General features: G+C 41.5%; 1 protein-coding gene across 3 annotated transcripts in view; it reads left to right on the top strand.

Moving 5' to 3' along the window:
• The first annotated feature begins 372 nt into the window (after positions 1 to 372).
• Dnajc5 (DnaJ heat shock protein family (Hsp40) member C5) overlaps positions 373 to 18,632 on the top strand; it is a 49,743-nt gene continuing 31,483 nt past the window's right edge. The window contains exon 1 of one of the 3 annotated variants that reach the window (XR_216143.4): positions 373 to 605. The gene's annotated coding sequence lies outside the window, so the exon portion shown is untranslated. Of the gene's footprint in view, positions 606 to 679; positions 755 to 18,632 lie in introns of those variants that run through there. The other 2 variants (XM_003462787.5, XM_013144589.3) reach the window with 2 other exon arrangements.

Raw genomic sequence — 18,632 nt, 5'->3', positions numbered from 1 at the left:
CTTTGATAAAGACAGTTAAATTTTTTCTAACTGGGTAAAGCACTGAGCAAACAGCCACAAGTCAATCCCGTTTTTATCTTTCCTAACAGCCTCTTCCCCGGGTCTCACTCAGCAGCACCTGAGGCGCTCGGGGTCTCAGACTGCTGCCTCCGCCCCCTTACGTCGACTCTGCCCTTGGGGCACTTCCGGCCTTCGCCTCCGGGCGCACCGCCCCTGGTTAGTCGACCCCGCCCACCTAAGGGCGGGGGCTCCGCAGATTGGCTCTCTGGGCCCTCCAAACCCGGCGGACGCTGGCGGCTCGGTTCTTTGGCGGGCGGGGTTGCCACACAGCGCTCTGGGCGCATGCGCTAGCGGCCCCGTTTGCCCCTCCGACCCGTCAGAGTCCACGTCCTTCCGAGGGCGTGCGTGCTAGTGCGGGTGCGTGCGTGAGCGTGCGTGAACGTGTATGAGCGTGCGCGTGTCCGCCGCCGGTGCTGCTCCCGCGCCCCGTGTTGCTACCCGCGACTGCCGGGATTCCCAGCTTGAGGAGTGCGTCGGCTGGCTGCCAGCAACGCCGCGGAGCGGGAGCGGAGCCGCGGAGCCGGCGGCAGGCGGCGGGCGGACAGGTGAGCTCGAGGCAGCCTGACCAGCGGGCTTCAAATCAGGCGAAGGCCAAGGGCCGCGAGTCCGGCCTCTCGCAGCCGGAAATGGCGGCGACCCTCGGCGGCTGGTGAGCCGGCGGCCGAGACGGTGGAGGAAAGGTTGTAGATCTGCGGTAGGTCTGGGTCTGGGCCCAGCGAGGCCGAGCTCGGCCTGGTGTCGGGCGGGGCGGGGCGGTGCGGCTGCGGGGCTTTCCAGGCCAACTGGGTCCACGCGCACGGCCCACCTCGCAGAGTCCGGGAGACCAGAACCCTTGGTTTAAGGAGCCGGGTAGTTGAGACACCGGTTCATACAGCTCCAGTAGTCAAAAATTGCTTCTTAACGCTCTGAAATTATCTTTTAAGTATGGTAAATTTCAAAAACATTTGGCTTGTGAAAAAAAATCTGCATTATCTGCTTTACGGCATTTTGCATCGTACTTTTACGTAGGTCATTAGGGATTCATCTATTCAGGCTCTAACTTGTCATGTTAAGTGGCTAGGTTAAGAACTCTTTCCATTTGCCTGTGAGATGGTTCCTCAGAATTCATCCAGTTATGTCTTAGGGGAAAAGAAAGCAGAAGTTTCAGCTTTGATTTCGGATTTGGCTTTGATGGGAGGGATTTGGGTTACTCTTTGGATGTGCTAACCAGCTGGTCTTAGCCTAATGTGCTTGAATTGTTAAGAGCTTTTTTCTTTAGTAATTTGTCTGTTTCAGTAAAACCTGTTTGAATGGTAAAAACAGTTATGTTACTTCCTTGTCATGATTGCTTGAAGGCAAAACTCTAATGCTTCTAAGGTAATTTTCACTTAATTGTTTTGCTCTCTTTTTTTTTAAAAAAATGTTCTGTTGAGTGTGAGGATTGAGTGATCTAACCGGAGGGGAAATTAGTTTTGGAAGTTTCAACTAGTCCACATCTTTTCTCTGTGTCAGTGCTGTAGGACTCAGTGGCTCCCTATGTCAGATTGTGTATCTGCTCGTGAGACCTCTAGATATAAATCTCTTTGGAGGGAGATGGCCTGTCAGTCCCTGCAAGATCTGAGCCCCCTCACTCACTTTGTTCCCACTCCAGTAGTCTTGCTGGTCTCTGAACAAAGTGATACGCTGTATCCTTGGGATTGCCTGGAATGCTCACTTCTTCATGGCTATTGGAGACATTCTATGATTACACTACTTATAATTTCTCTACCTTTTATTTCTTGACTTTCTTCCCTGCCTAATTTCCACCCACAGTTGTTGATCCTGCTGATTTCCTATTTAGTACTTATCATCATATTTGACATTTTTCTCTGAGGTAATAATCGCTATGGGGAGATTTTTCTTTTGAGGAAGAGTTGCTGGTGCTTAGTGTGTGCTCTGTAAGTATTTGTCAAATGAATGGAAATGAGAAGCTTAGCAGTAGTAATGCCTTGTGTGGCCCTGCCACTCATTGTGGGTGAGTACTGAGCACAGAGTTCCTGGTAAGTGTATAGTGAGTACCATGTACCTTTAGGACAGAACTGCCAACTCCCACCTACTAATTGAGGAAAGGGAAGCCAGTTAAGAGAATGACTAGAAGGATGCATAAAACCTTCTTACAAATTTTTATGCAGCTTTCCATCTGTAATTATTTCAGAGTTAAAAATTTTTTAAAAATTGCTGGCATAATGAAGCATGCCTGTAATCCCATCACTCAGGAGGCTGAGGCAGGAGGATCACCATGAGTTTGAGATCAGCCTGGAACCTGAACTACATAGTAAGACCCTGTCTCATGATAGCTAATCATGATAGAAGTTTTTAAAATTCAGATCTTGCACTCGTAATAGTGGCCTTAGATTTACAAACAAAGCAAAACAAAACTTTTGTCTTTGGTTACTGGTACTTTTTTGTGACATGAGACGATTGGGATGAGGTAGTCATTTGTCCTGCTTTTCTTCAGTACTGCATGAGAGTGAACAGTTCCTAATGCCCTCACAGCCTGAGCTCTTTGACAAGACTTGCACCTCCCTCAGAGTGTGTTCCTTTGTGTCCCCAAGGCCAAGTCTGTTAGTGTGGTCTTGGTCCTTTTTTTTTTTTTTTTTTTTTTCCCCTTCCTGATTGAGGAGATAGGGCTTTTCTAAATCCAGGCTAGCCTTGGGCTCATTATGTATCCTCAGTTGGCCTCAAACTCACAGGGATCCTTTTCGTACATTTCTTGAGTGTTGGGATTACAGGCATGAGCCACCATGCCTGACTGGGCTTAGCCTTTTGGTCACAAGTCCTTTTTTTTTTTTTTTGTCCTTTTCCTTTTTATCGGTACCGGGGGTTGAACTCATGACTGCCTGCTTGCAAGGCAGGTGCTCATGCCGCTGAGCTAAATCTCCAGCCCCCAACGAGTCCTTTTTGTTGCAGAGAGTGACATCTCTGGCTCAGCGTAGAACCCAGTGTGGCAGTGTCTTGCTCAGAGTCTCCCCATAAATATCAGGCTTAGATTCCTGAGAGTCAGGTTTATTCTAACTCTCCATTAATCACCTACATTGTGCACAACCCCGTGAAAGCTTCCAGTGCTGAATTGTTAGAGGTGAAGTGTGTGGTACCTAGAGAATAGTAGATGCTGAACAGATGTTTACTGAATGACTGGCTGAAGTGCAGTGAGACTAAGTCATAATAGGATAGTTTCATCTAGGGAAGAGGTTTACATCTAAAGTCATGGAGTGTATAGTACTGCGTATGAATGAGGCACATCAGCAAACAAAACACTTTCCAAACCCCAAAGTCTTCAGCAGACTGATTAGAAGGCATTTGTGCAAACAAAGCATGAGGACCAATCCCACAATTGAGGACCCTTAGCACCTCATGGTGCTCTTTATAAGTCTCTAGATGTTTTATATGCTGAGCAGTTAAAAATGTAGGACTTGAAATGGACTGGGCATGGTGGTGCATACCTGTAATTTCAGCACTCTAGGAGGCTGAGGCAGTAGGCTTATAAATTGGGCAGTTTAGTAACTTAGCAATACCCTGTTTCAAAATAAGAAAAGGACTGGGAATGTAGCACAGTACAGAGGCCCTGACAGAGGCCACTACTGGGGGAATAAGAAGGTATTTGGGACTAGGGGCGTAGCTCAGTAGTAGCATGCTTGCCTAGCATGTGCTAGAATTTGGGTTCCCCAGCTCTGAAAAAAAATGTAGCACTTCTAAAATGAAGTTTAGTGTTTGCTTTGGTAACACATACACTAAAATGAGGTTTATTCTTTGCTGCAGAATTTTGTGCCATGAATGTAGTTTTTTTGATCAGACATACCTCCTGTTTCTTTATAGGCTCCTACATGATCAGGGCTCCTTTTGTCTCTAGGCCTCTGCACTCTGTAATATGTGGAGAATGGTTCCCATCCCACCTGCCTATTGGAGGAAGAAAAGATGATAAATCAAAAGATATCTTACCTGCTGCTTCCTAAATAGAAGTGACACAGATGCTGAAAAATGGTGATAGCTTTATTTGATGAAAATACTATCCCTGAAAAACCCCTCATCTGACAGCCTGGACTGCTGTGCCAGGGCTGCCTCAGATAATGACAACCCCTGATGAAGATTAACAACTAGTCTGTTATCAGTCACTGATTTAAGGATTAGATTACCCAACAGCCTTTAGTGTAGATTCTGTTTTTCCTGACACCTTGCGTTCACTTTGAGCATACTATACTAATGAAGACGTGTGCTCTGCTTTATTTATGTGTTTATTTATTTTTTAAGTACTTGGGATTTAACCCATGGCCTTCACACTGAACTATATCCCCAGTAACTTTATTTTTTATTTTTTATTTTTTTTCTTTTTTTTTTTGTCTTTTTATCGGTACCGGGGATCGAACTCACGATTGCCTGCTTGCAAGGCAGGCGCTTATGCCGCTGAGCTAAATCCCCAGCCCCTTTATTTTTTATTTTGAGACAGTCTAACTAAATTGCTGTGTTGCCCAGGTTGAATTCAAACTTGTGATCCTCCTATCTCAGCCTCAAAGAGTATTTCCCTTATAAGTATGTACCACCATGACTTGCTGTAAGATGTAAGTTACCTTTTGTTTCATTTGTGTAGCTTTTTTTTTTTTTTTTTTTTTTTTTTGGTACCAACATTGTCATTTATTCCTGTGACATGAAATTCGACTAAAAATTTTAGATTTGGTAATACAGTGTGTGTGTCCTAAGGAGATAGTCGCTAAATCTGTTTTTGGGAACAACTTACAACCTCACACAACCTCATGCTTGCCAGACAGATGCTTAGGCAACTGAGCTAAATCCCTGGCTTGTGTTGCTTTTTGAGATTGAGGTCTTACTATGTAGTTCAGGTTGGCCTTGAACTCACAGTAGTCCAGGCTGGTCTCAAATTACAGCAGTCCTCCTACCCCAGCCTCCCAAATGCTGGGATTATAGGCATGTGCTACCACATCTAGCCCATTACCTTAACTAAAAAGAGTTTTGCAACAATATTGCTGTTTCATGTTACAGTTGCAGAAATGAAATATGCATCTCATTCTCCAAAGTAGGAAGTGCCTAGTAAGACCAGGTTTGAGACAACTCACTGAAAATTCTGTCTTGGTCAGTTAATTTTTCAGGACTGATCTGTATACACTAAGGTTTCAGTCATTCCAAAGTCCTCAGTATTTTACATGAATGATTTGTAAAACTTTATTCTGTGGAAGAGAACATTGTCATTTATTCCTGTGACATTAAACTTGTCTAAAAATTTTAGATTTGGTAATACAGTGTGTATGTCCTAAGGAGATAGTAATTAAATCTGAATTCAGTCTTCATGAATTATTTGTAATTTTACTGTCATTTTAATTGTCACATACTGAACATATATCACCAGCAACAGTAGTGGTTTGCTAGATGGCGCAGTCCTCTAGTGTCTTCGTGGCTGTTTTCCTTAGGAATGCTTTTGGGGTGGTTATAACTTACAGCCCTGGTGACTCAAAGGATGGGAATGCTGATGCACCTGTGGCCCTTTTCTCAGCAGTACTCTGCCTGGTGACTCTTGGGGAAGAAGTGCAGCCAGGCTCTTTAGGGAGTACTCCTGTCCTGTGTGGTTGCTCCTTTACCAGTTAAGGGCCAGGGGCTGAACTTCGAGGTTACGAGACTAAGACTGTGGGACTCCTGTTCTAAATGGAGGTGAGGCCGCCATGGGGACCTGGGTGAGAGGATAGCTTGTGCCACTGTGTGCCTTTCATTGTCTCCTTCTGTGATATTATCCAAAGGGATCGGGGTCATAAGAAATATTTGTTTTTTAGCTAAGGAGTGCCATTAGATTTTTCTTTATTTAATAAGGGTGGGGTGGCTTTTATCATGGAGTTTCTCTACAACAAATAAAATTGTAGATCAAAGGGAACAAATTTCACATGCATGTATACATACTTTATATATGTGCTTGTGTGTGTGTGTGTGTGTGTGTGATATTGGGGATTGAACCCAAGGTCTTCACACTGAACAGCTACATCCCCAGCCTGCTTATGATTTTTATTTTTGTGTTACTGGGATTTGAACTTAGGGCCTTTGCATTGAGCTGTATATCCCCAGTGACTTTTTAATTGTTTTATTTTGAGACAGAGTCTTACTAAATTGCTCAGCCTTGGCTTAAACGTGGAATCCTCCTGCCTCAGCCTCCCTGAGTCCTAGAGTTACAGGTGTGTGCCACCCCACCTGATATTTTACTTATTTTCTTTCTTTCTGTCTGTCTGTCTAGCTATCTATCTATACATCCATCCATCCATTTTTGTGGTATTGGAGATCATACCTGGGATAGTGGCGGTGAACTTAACGGCATACATGTGAGTGGGCTTTTGTATCATTGAAAGCTCTAAAAGATTTGCCATCACTGACCTAGGGCTTTCATACTGAGCTACATCTGCAGCCCTTTCTTCATATATTTTGAAACAAGGTCTTGCAAAATTGCTGAGTTTTCCATGCTGATTTTGAACTTGTGGTCCTCCTGCCTCAGCCTCTCACAGTGCTAGGATTGCAGGTGTGCACCACTGTGCCCGGTTTGTTTTATTTTTTATTTTGGGACGGGATGCCCAGGCTAGGTTTAGTCTTCTGATTTTCCTATCTCAGCCCTCTTGGGTGCTGGGAATATAGGAGTGTATCATGAGGCCTGGCTAGTAACACAAGGTGTTTTAGTCTTATTTAATTTCTGCTAGTGTTTGACGTTAAAATCTGTGGATTTTAATTTTTTCCAATTGCAATAAATTTTGCAAGATTTTTTTTCTTCTTCTGTCTTTTTAAGACAGGGTTTCACTATGTAGTTTGGGCTAGCCTTGACCTCACTTTGTAGGCCAGGCTAGCCTTGAACTTGCAGTGATCCTCCTTCCTTTCTGTCTCTCTCTCTTTCTTTCTTTTTAATGGGATTTCATTGTGTTGTCCACACTGGCCTCAAACTCTATATCCTCTCAACTCAGCTTCCTGAGTGGCTGGGTTTATGAGGATGTACTACCATGCCCAACTATAAATGGACTTTTAAGATAAATGAAACCAGTCAACATTTGTTGGTTTTGTTTTTCTTTTGGTTTGCTTGTTTGTTTTTGTTTGAGACAGGGTCTCTATGTAGTTCAGGGTAGCCTTGAACTCAACTATGTAGATGAGGCTGGCCTCGAATTTATAACAATCCTCTTGCCTCAGTCTCAGAACTGCTAGGATTACAGAACATCTGCTTTGTAAATTAACTAAATAAAAGATGTATTATTGATGAAGATTTTTACTGGACTGTATTCATCTTTTTTTTTTTTTTTGTCTTTCTCCTTTTTATCAGTACCAGGGATCGAACTCACGACTCCCTGCTTGCAAGGTAGGCGCTTATGCCACTGAGCTAAATCCCCAGCCCCTCATCTTTTTTTTAAAACTGGTTATCAAACCTAGTTCCTTTGTGTTGAGCTACATCTTCAGCCCTTTTTATTCTTTATTTTTGAGACAAATAACTAAATAACCCAGATTAGGCTTAAATTTTGTGGTTGTCCTTGAAACCTCCTAGACTGCTGTGATTATAGGGGCACACCGCTACACTCAGCCTGTATTCATTTTACACTGTTACTCACAAGGCTCATTGTGAGGAAACTTCTTGAAGATCCTTTAACATAGCCTAATAGCTGGGTTAGTTTGGAGCTGAAACTAGAAAGTCTGTAGTTGAAGGATTACAGTTTCTATGAAGTATTTCTTAACTTGTCCTCTCTTTTAAACAGTGTATTTTCTTAGACACTCCCTGAGAGGCTTCCTGAAATGGTGTAAACTCTGAAGTGGTACTAACTGTGGTTTTTTTTTTTTTTTTTTTTTGTTAAATAGGCTCTTTGGCAAAGTTGCTTAATGAGCATTAGCCATAATCCTCAGGACAGCCTTGCAAAACAGCTGTTATCCAATTTGATACCTAAGAAAATGCAGTTATGCATATTCTCCAGTGTAAAGGTACAGTATTGGAGAACAGGCACAAATAAATGCCTTTGTGCTTATTAACTGACAACCAGAATGTACAAAGTTATTCTTAAAATGTTTGTTGACGGAGTTTTCTCTTGCTTCATCCTGCCTCCTTGAGTAATACTATGTAATTATTACCACTGAAAAATTTCATAGTACCCTTTTTTTTGGTATGTTATACTAACGTGGCTCTTATCAGTTGCCATTCTTTCTGGTTTTTTTTTTTTTTTTTTTTTTTGGTACCGGGGATCAAACACATGACCTAGCATTTGTCAGGCAGGCGCTAATGTCACTGAGCTAAATCTTTGGTCCCTATCCTTTCTATTTTGTTAAAATTTATCTTTAATTTTTTTGTCTTGATATTTTGACAGAGTCAAGGTAGCCTAGGCTGACCTTGAATTCTTGATCTTCCTGTCTTAGTCTCCTGAGTGCTGGGATGATATGTGTGTGCCACTGTACCCAGCCTCTTCCTTCTGAGATGAAGGATTCACTGTGTTTCCACGGCTGATCTTGAATTTGTATACATAAGTGACGGTCCTGTCTCAACCTCCTATAGGTGGAACTACAGAAATGTGCCACTCTTTCTGGCTGCCTATGAAAGTTTTCAAAGACAAAGACACTACAACTCACACAGAATCTAAAGTGACCTGAAATAGTCCAGCTAGATCTTGGCCCTATTTTGCCCTCACAGACTAAACACTGCTCCTGGAATGGGGTTGTAGTCTTTGTTTTGGACTCATTCCCAAATAACCATCCAGTTGATTGACAGCTGTTTTCCCCTAAAGCTTTAAACATAGGTTTGCTAATTTTGGTTGTGTGGTTTATTTTATTTTATTTTTTTTAACAGTTTCTCACTGTGTAGTCCAGCCCTTGAATTCCTGATCCTTCTGCATCTGCCTCAACTGTTAGGATTACAAGTGTTTGCCACTAAGCTTTGGAAGATCTTTCCATGTATTTTCATGTTTTGCTTTTGTTTTTGGTACACATGATTGAACCCAGAGCTTTCATACTAAACCAGAGCCCAGCCCTTTTTTATTCTGAGTCAGGTTATTGTGAAGTCACTAAGTTGTTGTCCATGCTGGGCTCACACTCACAATCCTGTTACCTCAGCCTCCCAGAGTGCTGGAATTATAGCTGTATGGCACCTGCTTCCTTGTACTTTTGTTTTGTTTTGGTACGGGGAATCTAACTCAGGACCTTGCGCTTGCCAGGTAGGCACTGTGCCACTGAGCTATATTCCTATCACCTCCTATATTTTTAAATGGGCAAATGAGAATAAAACAAGTTAATAAACTAGTTTTTTAAATTAAAGGACATGCTGCGTACATCTAAAGGGCTATGCACAGTATTCATCTGTGAGCTAATTAATACTAACACTCAGGAGGCTGAGGCAGGAGGATTGTGAGTTCAAGGCCAGTCTGAGCTTCAGGATCAGCCTGAACTGCATAATGAGAGCCTGTCTCAAAAAGACAACAACAACAAAAGTTAATTAACATACAATCAATGTAATTTACTGAACTTCATATATGTATTTTTAAATTTTTATTTTAAAATATGAGAGCTAAAAAAAAAAAAAGAAAAAATTAAAATATGAGGGCTGAGGATGTAGCCCAGTGGTAGAGTGCTTGCTGAGCCTGCACATGACCCTGAATTCAGTCCCCCATGTTTGTGAGTCAGTGTTCTCCCACACATACATGCAGTGTGGTGGTGCACACCTGTAGTTCCAGGTATTTGGAGATTGAGGCAGGAGGGTCACAAGTTCCATCCTGAACAACTTACAGAGACCTCATCTCAAAATAAAAAGGGCTGAGATGTAACTCAGTGGTAGAGTATCTCTGGATTTGAAACCTTAGCACAACTCCTCACCCCATAAGAAATACTATGTCTATATTTACCTGCCTATGTCTATATTTATGATCAAGGGTTAATGTAGTATCTTATTCAGACAAGGGTTAGAAAATAAATCAGCTAACACTTGCTCTGGTTTCTTAGCACAGCATAAGCCCTTGGTAAAGCAATGTGTAGATTATGGTCCCTTGAATGTTTCTGGAAGGAAAGGAAAGAGATTAGGGTAGCAGAAAAAAAGACCTCACTTTCATAACTGCAGAAAAGTCAATGATCCACAGTTCTGGGGATAATGCCCACTTCTAGGATGCTATTTTTCTCTGGGGAAAAGCATTCCTGGTCAGCTCCATCCTAAAGTCCCCAGGAGATGTACATTTCAGGAGTCTGGATCCCATGCTAACCCTCAACCCCTGGTTTGGAAATGTGGATTTTAGACTAGAGGCCACAAAGCTCTGCTGCAGAGAACTTAATATGATCCCGTCCAAAGTGTTCAAGGACAGTCTTTTCAGTGTCATTTCCAGAAGAACTAAGTTTGGGGTTTAGGAACATGAAAGATTTCGTTAGTTATCAGTTGGTGGCGTGAAGGTTTTGGTGTAAGTCATTAAAGTCTTAGTTGGGCGCAGTGGCTCATGACTGTATTCCCAGCACTCGGAAGGCTGAGGTAGGAGGATCATTGGGAGTTCGAGACCAGGCTGGGCTACAAAGTGAGCTCAAGGCCAGCCTAAACTGCATAGTGAGACCCTGTCTCAAACAAAACAAAACAAAATCATTAAAGTCTTGAACTGTTGAGTCATATCTGTCAGAGTGGAAGATACATTAGGGACATAGGTCTTCTAGTGACTACAGTGGTACCTTGGTTCTTGAACTTAATTTGTTGTATGATTTTGGGAAAGGTGACTATGTTTGTATTTGTGTGGGAGAGATGGCTACAGTTGTGTTTATCATCTGATACAGAATTTGCAAACAAAAACAAAATTTTGTTTCTGTTTGTGAACTAAATTGTGCACTCGTATTTAAAAGGTCTCTTTTGGGGCTGGGGATTTAGCTCAGCGGCATAAGCGCCTGCCTTGTAAGCAGGCAGTCGTGAGTTCAATCCCCGATACCGATAAAAAGGAAACATCCCAAAAATAAATAAATAAATAAATAAAGGGTCTCTTTTCTAAAAGATGGTATGTCTTTTACGGGGAGTCGATCTGGTTGCCATCCATCTGCCATACTTTTTTTTTTTTTTTTCATCTGCCATTCGTTTGACCAAAGCAATCCAATTGATTTTGGTTAGCTTTGCTTAGTGTCATCATACGTATATCTGTATGCATTTATTTATTGGTACTAAGAATGGAACTCAGGACCTTGTATGGGCCAGGTAGGCATTGTGCTGCGGTGCTGTATCACCAGCCCCTTGCCATTGCTTTTACTATTTAATTTATTTATTGTTGTTGTTATTGAGTCAGGATCTCACTATGTCATTCAGATTAGCCTTGAACTCACTTTGTAGTCCAGGCTGGTCTGGAACTTGCAAAGGTCCTCCTGCTTGAGACCCTATTGTGCAGGAATTACAGGTGTGTACCACCATGCCTGGCTTTATCATTGTTGTTAATATCTTATTTAAGAGGGCTGGGGATTTAACTCATTGGCATAAGTACCTGCCTGGCAAGTGCAAGGTTGTAAGTTCAATCCCTGGTGCCCAAAAAAAAAAAAAAAATCAAAGAGCTGTAGACATATGGACATCTTTTGGTCGGGGGTTTAGCTTAGTGGCATAAGCGACTGCTTGGCAAACTGAAGGTTGTGAGTTCTATTCCTGGTACAAAAAACAAAACAAAACAAAACAACTTATTAAACTATTTTATATAGTTTGTCTGGTACAGTAAACATCCTCATTGCTGGAGGTTTGTCCAGGTATGTCCCATGTGTGATGTAGATTTTCTAATAATATTTTAGCTGTTGTTACACCAGTGGCCTTCCCACAGGAGGTAGTATCTGTAAAACCACAAAACATGCATTGAAGGACGCAGTTAAATGAAATCAATTGTTTAACCTAACAGGTGCTAGAAATGTATCACCAGAGATTTTCATTGTCTTTTCTAGAATTATGAATTTGATAAACCAAACGTTGATTATAGATGATTTTAGCAATTATTAGAGCAGTTACCTCACCAGTTTTTGTTTTTTCTCTTTTGGTACCAGGAATTGAACTGAGGATCTCGTGCTTACAGGCAGGTGCTTGTGCCACTGAGCTATATCCTTGGCTCCCACTGTTTTCCATAATTTGGATTATTTTATCTCTCCCAGCATAAGTCTTGCAGTACCGAGATTTAATAGTGGCAGTTTTGAGGACTCAGGATCAGGTAAATGTCCTGGCTCTCTATGAGTCTATGCTTAACACTGGATTTGCAGCCTCTTAAGTACCAATTGTGTTTCTGTTTCAGGTATGTAGCACTACTGATTAAATACTTTATCATAGGTGATATGACTTGGATCAGTCTTACGAAGTTTGTTCAGATGGACTTATTAATTTCATTATTGACTAATTTAGCAGTCTTGATCATTTAAGTAGTTCTTGATTGGTTTGTCTTCTTTGGAAGGGGGATTGTTGTTGTTTTGTTTGTGTTGTGTTTTGTTTTTGTTTTTTGAGACAGGATCTTACTATGTAGTCAAGGCTGGCCTTGAATTTGCAGGGATCCTCCTGCCTCAGCCTCCCAAGTGCTGGGATTACAGGAAGGCATGTATGCACTACCATGCAGGTGTGTGTGTGTGTGTGTGTGTGTGTGTGTGTGTGTGTGTGTAGGTGGGTGGGTGGGTGATGGTGGTGGTACTGGAAATTGAACCTGGGGCCTCTATACTGAGCTACATCCCCAATTTTTTATTTGTACTTTTTTGAGACAGACTCTTGGTAGGTCACTGAATAACCTGGCTCAAACATGTGATCTTCCTGCTTCAACCTCCCTCTTCAGCCTCCCAGAGTGTGGAGGTACAGGTGTGTCTCACCACACCTGGTGAATTCTGGGAATTCATATCTAATGATGTAATCTTTTTTAATGGTGTGATCTTTTTTCTTTTCTTTATTTTTCTTTTTTGAGACACAGGGTCTTGCTGTGCAGTTCAGGCTGACCTTGAACTCACTATGTAATTGAGGCTGGCCTTAAACTTAGGTGTGTTACTCCCTGCTGGTCTGATTTTTTTTTTTTTTTTTTTAATCATTGAAAATTTGTGCTTGTCAGTGTCCTTCCTGTGAGTCTCCTTGAAGGTCGAACACCTCAGGTTTATCATACCTCAGGAAGGCCCTAAATAATATCTATTAATACAGTGATTTAGAAGTAGCCATAGTTGGAGACTTGGGGAGAGTCCATTCAAATAATGGTGCAGTTGATAAGGGAATTCAGCTTTCCATATATAGCCTGTAACTCTTAAGATAATGACTAACAGTGTTATACCATCAGTGCTCAATTTCTGTAGACTTCATACAACATTTGAAACACATTAAAACATTTATACAGACATCACTTAAAGAAGGCCGAACAGCAGCTGGGGGTTTAGCTCAATGGCACAAGTGAATGCCTGACAAGTGCACGGTCATGAGTTTGATCCCCAGTACCAAAAAAAAAAAAGAAGAAAGTCTAACATTGTTTATTTGATAGCGCTTCCCATATTACATTTGATTTGAGGAAGGTCATCTAAAGTGTCAAAGATTCAAAACACTTGATCAGTACAAGATCATAGGTTGCAGTGAATAGTAGTCATTTGTTTATTTAAAAGTCATTTAACCAAGGTGATAAAAACTTTAAAGGCAAGTACGAAAAGATACATAGTTGTGGGAAAATATTAGCTCTTTTAATTGAGAGGGCTCAGTTTTTGTGTTTTGTTTTTTTTGTTTTTTTGAGACAGGGTCTCATTATACAGTTCAGGCTGGCCTTGAGCTTAGTTTGTAACTCAGGCTGGTCTCAAACTTGCAGCGATACTCCTGCCTAAGCCTCCTGAATGCTGGGATCACAGGCCACAGGCATGAGCCATCTAAGTGAACAAAAACTGTAATCTGGGCGTGGTGATAACACACGTAATTCCAGCATTTGGGTGGCTGAGGCTGGGGGATCACAAGTTCCAGGCCAACCTGGGCTACATGGTGAGACTCTGTCTCAAAAAAACAAGGACACTTAATAAATACAACATAACGCAAAAGACCATATCTTGGTAAAATGGAAAATCTGTTTCTTGGCCTAGTTAACTAAAAGGTGAAGACCTGTTGTCAATTTGCTGTGATGAGCAGGCCAATACTCCCAGGAAACTGTATGTGTGAGGGGACCAAATTCTAGTTTTATATTGGTGTACTTTTGATATTAATGCCCAATATTTGGTAAAACTTGTATAGAATTCTCTTCTAATCTTATCTCATAAAATTCTTCCTTATATAGAGATCCCTTTCCACTCTTGTCGTGGTCTGGGAAGTTTAAATTTGTAACCCATGGAAACATGATTGGGATTCTGTCAAGTTAATTCTAATCTACCACTTTCAGTGCAACATATGTTTTAGTGTCTTTATTCTTGCCTTGAGTATATATATATATAGTTATGGGGAGCCAAGTCTAGCCAAGATGTCAGTTCACTGGAACAAAGGCCCTGGCGCAGGACCCAAACCGAGTTTTATTAGTTCTTCACAAGGGGAGTGACTTGGAGATGAGTGACAGTAAGAGTGGTGAGAAATACTGACAGTCATGAACTGGACTAGGTAGGAGGCCTGAGATCACCTCTGCGATATGCAGACGCAGGGCAAGAAATGGAGAGAGGGTAATCTACATAGCACAACTGAGGTAGTATGTAACATTTTGGAGTTGGTGCTTCAGCACTGATACACAATCTTTTTTTTGCCTTGAAAAGTCTTGCTTGTCTCAGCCATGTTTTTCTGGGAGTCACTGTGTGGGGAAACAGTAACTGTTGCTTTGTTTAAAAGCTTACTTCGGTTGTCAGCTAGCCCAATTTACGTTGCTTAAAACCAGTTGAAGGGAAAAAGAAATAACCTAGCCAGCTCTGTACATACCAATCCATGGAGAAGGGACCAAGTTTATCCAAAATGGAGATGGTTTGCCTTGTCGTCATCGTCTTTTTATGGTACTTCAGATCAAACTCATGACTTCACACTTACCAGGCAAATGCTTGAGCCGCTGAGTGAAATCCTGTCAGGTTATTCTTCTTTCAAGGACAGTCATCCACGTGGCTTCCCATACCTTTCACAAGATTTGTCTTCCACAAACTTCCCACAACCTTTTCATGTATTCTTTTTTTGTCCTACACATTTCCTGTTTTTTTTTTTTTTTTTTTTTTTTTTTGGAACAACTGTCACTCATTTTCCATTTAGAAAAGCATTACTTTTTATCTAAGTAAAATATTCTCTTAACTTACAGCATTTCTTTGTCAAATTCACATGTACTTCCCTTGTACAACTGCAATATAGAGTTATTTTATACACACACACACACACACACACACACACACACACACATTCATATTTCCTGGGTGTGAGCCTGAGAAGGAAATTACTGATTTTATAGATTTCCTAGTCTCAAATTTCCATTTCTTTTTTGGTGCTGAAGTTGAAACTGATTGTTGTAGTTTTATTTTGAGACAGCGTCTTGTTAAACTGCCCACACTTGCCTCAAACTTGTGATTCTCCTGCCCCAATCCTCCAAGTAGCAGAGATGAAGAGCATGAACCACCATGCCTAGCCAAACTCATGTCTTTTGTTTGTTTGACACAGGGTCTTACTACGTAGTTGAGGCTGGCCTTGAATTCATGGCAGTCTTCCTGTCTTGACCTCCTGAGTGCTGAGACTACAGGAGTAGAGTGTGCCTTAAATTATTTTTAATTATGTTTGGAGTCTTCTTGGGTTTTTTTTTTGGGGGGGGGGTTCTTTTTCTTTTTAGACAAGGTCTCAGTGCATAATCCAGGCTGACCCTTAACTCACTGTGTGGCCCAGGCTGGGCTCAAACTTAACAGTGATCCTACTGCCTCAGCCTCCTGAGTGCTAGGATTGTATTCCTTTGCCACCACACCCTCTATTTAGTTTTGTGGTACTGGATATTGAATCCAGGAGTACTAGTATGAACTGTACTCCCACCTCTTTTTATTTTGAGACAGTCTTACTGAGTTGCCAGGATGGCCTAATGTTGGGAGCTTTTTGTCTCAGCTTCCCAAGTAGCTCGGATTATTGGTACGGACCTACCATGCTGAACTAAGATTTTCTTTATTTGCCTTTTTTTTTGGGGGGGGGGTTTACAGGTTCTTGCTATGTAGTATAGACTGGCCTTGAACTCACTATGTAGCTTAGAATGGCCTCAAACTTGTGGTGATCCTCCTGAGGATCAGGTATACACCAGGTGTATGCTGGGTTTGATCAATTGCTTGATTATTTATTTATTTGTCTTTTTGAGACAGGGTCTCTCTGTGCAGTTCGTGCAGGCCTTGAGCTCACTTTGTTGCCCAGGCAGGTCTCGAACTCACAATGATCCTCCTGCCTCAGCCTTCCAAGAATTGCTTAATTCTATATATAGGTGCAAGTGGGCCTCCTCAAATTTAGTCCATATGTAGGGTACACTGGTTAGCCATGTCTTCAGCATGAGTTTTTCCAAGAGCAGCCAGAAGTCAGGATTTAGGAATGGTGGTGCCACTTTGACAGTTGTGGTCTCAGAATGTGTTCCATTGCAAGTTATATCATGTACAGGTAACATGATATAACTCAAAATCTTTAACTTCAACTTTTGTGTATGCAAAATGTATCATTGTGGTACTGTCTGCAGCATTTTGTGAACTCCATCATATCAAATCCAGTGTGTCTTTTTTTCTTTGGTGGTCCATGGGAATCAAACCCCGGACCTCAGGTATCCTGAGCAAGTGCTCTACTACTGAGCTACATCCTTAGCCCCTTCTGTGCATCTGAAAGGCCTGCGCTAGAATCTGCCTTTATGGAGCATAAGTCTATTCTGTGGAGAACCAGGCCATAGCCAGGCAGGTAAATCATTTGGTTGGTTTGTATCCCAAAACAAAGAGTACAGAGGCAGCATTTGCATTGTTGTGAGCCTGTGCACGCTCTCAAAATATTGAAGTAGACAAATTAGCCACTGCTCTAATAGGATTGCAGTTGTAATTATTTTTATAACTGTAATTTGAAGTTGAAGATTTGAATAGTTTATTTCCTTAAGATAACAAGAAGATTCTTCCAGTAGACCTCCATGATAATAGATCTCCTCTGAAACTACAGGTTGTTTTATGCACTTTCTGCCATGAGACAAAGTATCTTTGACTTGACCTTGCTAATGGTCTTTAGGCAGATTGCACGTTTTTGTGACTTTGACGGCTTGAGAGTTGTAGATATTGTGAGGTTAAGAACAACAATTACGGGGCTGGGGATTTAGCTCAGCAGCATAAGCGCCTGCCTTGCAAGCAGACAGTCGTGAGTTCGATCCCTGGTACCGATAAAAAAGGAAAAAGACAAAAAAAAAAAAAAAAAAAAAAAAAAGAATACCAATAACTCAATTGCCCTTGTGCTTGCTCATTTATAAACAATACTTTGCACTAAACTGGGTATGGTGGTGCACACCTGTAATCCTAGCATTCAGGAGGCTGAGGCAGACCAGCCTGGGCCACAAAGTGAGCTCAAGGCTGCTCACAAAGTGAGCTGAACTGCATAGTGAGACTCTGTCTCAAAATGACCAAAAAAAAAAAAATACTTTGCACTGTTTAGTTTCACATTTACATTTGGGACTGTGTTAAGGTTTCTGCCCTACAGTTGCTTCTGGTACATCACGCATAGATGAGTTGTGTCATTATTTTCAGTACTAGGGATGAACTCAGGATGTTGTCTACACAGGTAAGTGCTCTACCACTGAACTGCATCCCCAACTGTTAGATGAGTGATTGCAGGACCGTTGCTGTGACAGTGAGTGTGTCTTGCATGTCTGTTGGTCTTATCACTTTCCTGGGGGTTCTGACTTGTTCTAAATTCCTTTATGTGGAACACTACAACTCATTGGTGTCTGTAAGATAATTTCTCTGCTCTTGCAAAAGCAAAGGTGAGTGTAAACAGAATGGGACAGTGAGGCCAGAGGTATTGGAGTATAGTATGTATATCTGTAAAGATGTGTTGGAAATGGCTTTTAAAATTGGTTTATAAATAACCTCTCAGCTTTTTGAGAATATATGTATTTTAAATTTTTTTCTTGTATTTAAAGATCTGTAGTTATTTGTGCTCAACGTCTGGTCTCCTTTTCCCTTTTTTTGTTTTTTGTTTTTTGAGACAACGTCTCCTTACGTAGTTCAGGCTGGCATTGAACTATGTAGCATAGGCTGACCTCCAACTGGAAGTGATCCTCCTGTCTCAGCCAGGGCACCACACCTGACCTGGCTGATGTATTGTAACACAAGCATTTTTCCCTTAACAACCAGGTTATGGTCCTGCAGCTAGGTTGTTACCCGAACTGACCTTTGAGTGAGGAATTGTACATAGTATATGCATTACAGTAGTCATAACAAAGAAGTGGTCAAAGGAAACTCTTAACTTGGTGACTTCATTTTTATGTGCCTAACTTACAGCAGCACTGTAACATACAACAATGTAAAATTATAGTATCTGTAAACAAGCTGTACAGAACTGAAAAAAAACAGAAACAGCATGTGTCAGTCAAAAGTCCAAACAGTTGTTAAAACAGGTTGGTCATTAAACAAGGAATATATCTGTATCCTAGACATTGTTTTACTAAAGAAAATCCTTAATTAGG

The sequence above is a fragment of the Cavia porcellus genome, unplaced genomic scaffold, assembly GCF_034190915.1.
Source record: "Cavia porcellus strain 051 isolate PalLab524CR breed Dunkin Hartley unplaced genomic scaffold, mCavPor4.1 scaffold_5, whole genome shotgun sequence".
NCBI classification, from domain to species: domain Eukaryota; kingdom Metazoa; phylum Chordata; class Mammalia; order Rodentia; family Caviidae; genus Cavia; species Cavia porcellus.
Note: the sequence above shows the minus strand (reverse complement) of the source record. Positions and strands in the feature narration are given on the sequence as shown.